Here is a 6,941-nt window from a genome sequence, read left to right on the forward strand (position 1 = left end):
GTCCACCGCTCTCGTCGTACCTGGAGGAGAGCCCGGTCGGCCCTCCTCAAGACCTACTCCAGGTATCGACAACAATCGGATAACCATTGGACCCCAGCTCCCCGGTATTGTCTCGAGCAGAAGGTATGGCTATCCACCTGGGATTGCATATGTGTTTTGTCCGATATTTTTATTTTATTTTTAATCCCAGCCCCCAACCCTTTTGCCTTTTAGTAGGCGGTCATTGTAAATAAGAATTTGTCCTTAACTGACTTAGTTAAGTAAATAAAAAATTACATAAATCCACTTGGAGGTGGTTTAAACTGCATTCTAATGTTGATAGCTTAAAGAAAATGGTATCAAGCGAAGTGCTTTACGCATACTCGGGGGCTGCCCATGTGGAAAATTGACATGGACATTATGGAACTCCCTCGTGTGGTTCTTTTTATGGGGAAAAGTCCTCAATGAAACTGACATTAGGCTAAATGTGGAAAATTATAAATTTGCCTCTGTTGGCCATCAAGTAGCCTATTAATGTATATGCCATTGTAGGCCAACATTTGATACAATAAATATGTTGAAATTATGATATCAGTGGAGTCATTGCAAACCAATTTGTGCCACTTGTGTAGCCTACCTGGAGATAGGCAAACCAATTCAATAAATAGCTGTCACAGGCGTCGAAATGAGCAGACCAAGGTGCAGCGTGGAATATGTTCATCTTGAGTTTAATGAAAGAACACTTTACAAATTAAACAAAAATGACAGCAGACAGTTCCGTCAGGTACTTACAACAAAACGGAAAACAACTACCCACAAAAAACAAAGAAAAAACAGGCTGCCTAAGTATGGCTTCCAATCAGAGACAACGATAGACACCTGCCTCTGATTGGAAACCATACCCAGCCAAAACATAGAACACAAAACATAGAATGCCCACCTACCTATCACACCCTGGCCTAGCTAAACAGAGAAACACACAGCTCTCCTAGGTCAGAGCGTGACAATAGCCTATAACTTCAGTTTATTGTTGTTGAAACCTTGTGTTATTGTGAACGCATTAGATTGACCGTAACAGTAGTCAGATTAGGCTACAAGTAAAACAAATGCAATAAAATAAACACTGGCTGTTGTTGACAAGCATATTCAGTTGTTATACATATTATTAATATTTAATTTAGTGACTGAAATTATGACCCCATCCTCTGTAGCTTATTCCAGCAGGCTATTGGGGAAACAAGCACTTCTTATTGCGAAATCGCCTCGCTATTCATGTTGAATAAATTAGTATGTTAATTTTAACTAAGCAAACTGCTAAACCTTGCCTACATCTTGTCTAGGCTATTCTAGACGATCTGAAATTAGATGTAGGCCCACCAGGGTCTATAGGCTACCTACCATTATCTAAGAAAACTATGTCAAAATGTAATTCTAATCATAAACCCTGTAGCCTATGCCTATTGAAATGACAAGTTAATCTCGCAAATGGGCCATTTATAACGGTTTGTAGTCTTAACATCTGGCAGGTAACAGCATAATTGCTAGAAAATAGGATAACATTCGTTTTTTTATGTTCATCCAATTGTTTCTTGCTCAGAGATTTCGAGATCCTCTGTCCAACTTTCATCACTCAAACTCTCCTGTCAGATTTATCTATAGTTATGCACATGCGCAAAGGGGATTTATTTACAATTATAAACCTGGTTCGAGCCCTGAATGCTGATTGGCTGAAAGCAGTGGTATATCAGACCATACGCCTCTAGGAAGAGGGAACGCAACACCCTGCTACAACTCAACTCCCCGTGGAGTGAAAGAGGTATGGGACTGTAGGTGCGAGTAAGGATGCAAAAGGCAGAGAATTTACCGTTTACTAGGAATTTATTCCGTCACACGGTAAATTTGGGGAAAAGGGGCTGAACAGAACCAAATCAAAAAAAGTAAATGTCAAAGCCCCCTCTCCTACCTACCTACCCACTACTATCCTTACTCGCACCTACAGAGGGAGGTGGTCCCGTGTGGCTCAGTTGGTAGAGCATGGTGTTTGCAACGCCAGGGTTGTGGGTTTGATTCCCACGGGGGACCAGTACAAAAAAAAAGGGGGGAAAAAGTATGAAATGTATGCATTCACTACTGTAAGTCGCTCTGGATAAGAGCATCTGCTAAATGACTAAAATGTCAAATGTACAGTCCCATACCTCTTTCACTCCACGGGAAGTTGAGTTGTAGCAGGGTGTTGCGTTCCTCTTCCTAGAGGTGAACGTAACATAATGGGGGCTCATCCGGGATTCCATTAAACCCACCGGACCCTGCTGCTCTGAGCTCTCTGTGGTTAGTGATTGAGGTGTGATGGTAGGTTGTGAGTTTGGGTGACTTGTTTAGTTTGTGTGTTCAGTAGACTGCAGTGTACAAAATGGCTGCCTCAGCCAAATTTATTGAAGCGCCCTCTGTTGATCGGTTGGTGAGGTAGCTGACCATTATGGACTCTTCATCCCTGAGAAAGCCCTCAAGGCTGAGCTTTTGGTGCAAGTCAGGGAGGGTTTACTGAGGAAACAAATTTTCTCGTTGAAAGATGACAAGAGGGAGGCTTCAGGAGAGGAGACGGGTAGACCTTCCGATGCCAAGTCGGAGGACAGGGCGGAGGAAGGGGTTGCTCGTTCACCATTTACATTCCCCCAATTTGACCCTTTATCTTCTGCTTCGGGTTGTTCAGACAGGACCGCTAGGCTAAAGGTGAGGCTGGCCCATTTAGAAATGGAGCAAAAAGATAAAGAGAGACAGATGAAGTTTGATCTTGAAATTAGGAAAATGGAAATCGACAAGGAGGTTAGGATCCGGCAACTGGAGCTAGACGCTGGCTCCAATGCGACTCCACAACCTGCTCATCATCAAGCCCACTTCGATGTGAGTAAAAATATATTTCTCTGCGTTTGAGCGTGTGGCCGCTGCGCTGCATTGGCCACTCGAGGTTTGGCCTCTCATGTTACAATGTAAATTGTCTGGGAAAGCCCAGGAAGTAGTAACTGCTCTCTCCCTGGAAGACAGTTTACACTATAATACAGTTAAAATTACTGTGTTCAGGGCTTATGAGTTGGTGCCTGAAGCTTATAGGCAGCGCTTCAGGAACCACAAAAAACCCTCTCACCGTACGTTTGTTGAGTTTGCAAGGGTCAAAGAGTCTCTGTTTAATCGCTGGTGTTCAGCCAGCAAAGCTAACACCTTTGCTGATATTCGGGAGTTGATGCTGTTGGAGGATTTTAAAAGCAACCTCCCTGATATAATTGTAGTTCATTTAAATGAACAGAAAGTGGTGACATTGGCCCAGGCAGCAGTGTTGGCAGATGAGTACGCTTTGACACACAAGACTGTCTTTAGTGCGCCTCCTTTTGAAGGCCGAACGATTAAGTCATCAGTGCCTCGTTCAGGTCGCTTTTCCTCTGACAACCCTAAGCCTTTTTATGAAATCCGTGAATGTTTTTACTGTCATCAAAAGGGTCACGTGATTGCGGACTTCCCCATTTTTGAAAAATAAACCGAAACAGTCCCTGTCACCATCCCCTAAAATGAAAAGTGTGGGTTTAGTCAAGTCTTTGGCTCGTCCTTTGGACCGAGTTATTGATTCAGCATTTGAGAAATCGGATCCTGTCTATGCTCCGTTTATCTCTGCCGGTTGTGTTTCCTTAACTGGAGAACAAGCGGATCAAAAGCCCAATCAAATCTTACGAGACACCGGGGCGGCGCAGTCAGTAATCATTACTGATGCTTTACCCTGGTCTCCTGAAACGTATTGTGGCTCGCATGTCATATTACAGGGGATAGACACAAAAACAGTACCTGTACCATTACACTGGGTCCATTTAGTGTCAGACTTGGTATCAGGACGTTTCCATGTTGGTGTAGTGTCTACACTGCTAGTAAAAGGAGTCACATTGCTACTAGGGAATGATATCGCTGGTGTTAACGTCAATCCTGTGTTAGAGGTAGTAGACAATCCAGAAATCAAAACTACAGATGAGAAATTGGTTCAAGCATTTCCCCATGTTTTTCCTGCTTGTGTGTTAACGAGGGCACAATCTCGCAAGCTAGGAGATGTGGTGAATTTGTCTAGTTCCATTTTTGAGAATGTTGAGTTAGAGGACAATGCACCGAGTATTCCTTCTGCAAGGCCGACAGTTTTTACCCCTGTAAAAACTAAAGCAGGGGAAAGCGAAATTGCGCCCCAATTACATGACATTCTTTTGTCTGTCACCCCCAAGAAGGTGATTGAATGTCAAAAAAGAAGGCACCAGTCTTCGCAAGTGTTTTGCTTCGGTAATTTCCATTGAGGAAGCTAAAACTAGAGAGACCGCCTACTTTATGAAAGCAGGAGTTTTGATGCGTAAATGGGCAGATCATGACACCATTAGTGACTGGAGTGAAGTGTGTCAAGTGGTTGTTCCTACACCGTTCCGACAGCAGGTGCTGTCACTCGCCCATGACCAGGCGTGGTCCGGACATTTGGGGATCACAAAGACTTATAACCGAGTCCTTCGACATTTTTTCTGGCCAGGTCTGAAGTCGGACGTGGTCCAATTTTGTAAAACATGTCATGTATGTGAACTCACTGGGAAAGTGAATCAAACCGTTCTTCGAGTGCCGCTCTGTCCGATTCCTGTGGTGGGGGAACTGTTTGAAAGAGTGATAATCGATTGTGTAGGTCCGTTGCCGAAAACCAGGTCAGGTAACCAGTTCTTACTAACAATAATGTGCAGTGCTACTCGATGCCCAGAGGCTATTCCTCTCCGTACTATAACGGCTAAGACTGTGGTGAAGGCACTAGTGAAGTTCTTCTCTACGTTTGGACTCCCTAAAGTAATCCAAACTGATCAGGGATCCAACTTTATGTCAAAACTGTTCTCAAATGTGTTAACCCTCAATTTGGTCAAGTGTGAGTTTGGGAAGGCTACTGTGACTTACTTAGGGTAACAAGTGGGACGAGGTCAAGTGCGCCCAGTAACTGGTAAAGTGGAAGCAATTGTTGCTTATCCTGCTCCCACGACTCGCCGCCAGTTGCGCAGATTCCTGGGGATGGTAGGGTACTATCGTACATTCTGTAAGAATTTCTCGACGGTAGTAGCTCCCCTTACATATCTACTTAGTCCCAAGGTATCATTTAAGTGGTCCCATGACTGTAACTATGCTTTTGAGTCCGCTAAAGTGCTACTTTGTAGTGCCCCAGTGCTTGCTGCCCCCAACTTTGACAAACCTTTTAAGTTGGAGGTAGACGCTAGTATAGTAGGGGTGGGTGTGGTTCTCTTGCAGGAAGATGAAGAGAGGGTGGATCAGCCCATCAGTTTCTTCTCCCGTAAGTTCAACTCGTGTCAGTCAAGGTACTCCACTATTGAACAAGAGACGCTGGCTTTATTGCTAGCCTTACAGTTCTTTGAAGTATATATGGGCTCCAGTGCCTTGCCTATACTGGTCTTCACGGACCATAGTCCTTTAGTGTTTTTGAAGCAAATGTACAATCAGAACCGCCACCTTATGCGGTGGGCTCTGATTGTACAAGGATACAATGTACAGATAAAGTATGTGAAGGGTTCGGCGAATGTGGTTGCCGACGCTCTATCACGAGTTTAGTAACTGGGGATGCGTTAGGTTTTGTTATTGCAAACTGTATGTTTGCATGTTTTGTGGTGGGCATGTTACGTTCCCCAGTTATTGTGTTGTGGTTTTGTTTGTATGTGTGTATTTCAGGATGGCTTCCCGGATTCCTCTAAGCAGCTGATTGGTCGGCCCCATTGATGATTGGAGCTGACCTCACCCTCTCGTCAGGAACAGCTGTCTTCAATTACCAACTCCTTCTGAAGCTATATAAGCCAGTGTTCTGTTGATCAGTGTGTCCTGTGTTGATTGTTGCTGGGGAGCTGATTGGTATGTCCTGTGTGGGTTGTTTCTCAGATAGAGCTGAGGGTTATATCCTGGGTTGGTTGTTTCTCAGATAGAGCTGAGGGTTATATCCTGGGTTGGTTGTTTCTCAGATAGAGCTGAGGGTTATATCCTGGGTTGGTTGTTTCTCAGATAGAGCTGAGGGTTATATCCTGGGTTGGTTGTTTCTCAGATAGAGCTGAGGGTTATATCCTGGGTTGGTTGTTTCTCAGAGCTGAGGGTTATATCCTGGGTTGGTTGTTTCTCAGATAGAGCTGAGGGTTATATCCTGGGTTGGTTGTTTCTCAGAGCTGAGGGTTAGATACTGGGTTGGTTGTTTCTCAGAGCTGAGGGTTAGATACTGGGTTGGTTGTTTCTCAGAGAGAGCTGATGGTTATGTCCTGTATTTTGGTTAGTGTTGCTGAGAGAGAGGTGATGGTGATGTCCTGTGTTGGTTGTTGCTCAGAGACAGATTTTTGTTAGGTATTTATGTTACTGCTGATCTGAGATATGTGTGTGCCAATAGAATGCAGTGTTTTTGATTCTTGAAATTGATTACTTACGTTTGTATTCTATTTCTGTAAGGGCTGCCGTAGGAGAGAGAGGACCAAGGCGCAGCGGGTTACATGTTCATTATATTTTATTAAATAAATGTGAACACAGAAAAACAAGAAAACAAAGACCGACAGTTTCACAGCAGTGCGAAATACAACTACCCACAAATCCCCAGGTGAAAACACGCAACTAATATGACTCCCAATCAGGAACAACGACGTACAGCTGTTCCTGATCGGGAGCCACACAGACCACACAGAAATAAACAAACTAGAAAACCAACCTAGAATACAAAACCCAGAACATACACCAAAACCCCTTAATACATAAATAAAACACCCCTTAAATAACACACACAACCCGAACCATATGAAACAAATACCCCTCTGCCACATCCTGACCAAATATAATACAATTACTCCCTCTGCTGGTCAGGATGTGACAGTTTCATTTGTTCCCAGGGGGGAAGGGGAAGGCACCTTGGGAGTGCTTAGGCAAGAGGC

This window comes from Salmo salar, chromosome ssa24 (assembly GCF_905237065.1).
Source record: "Salmo salar chromosome ssa24, Ssal_v3.1, whole genome shotgun sequence".
NCBI classification, from domain to species: Eukaryota; Metazoa; Chordata; class Actinopteri; order Salmoniformes; family Salmonidae; genus Salmo; species Salmo salar.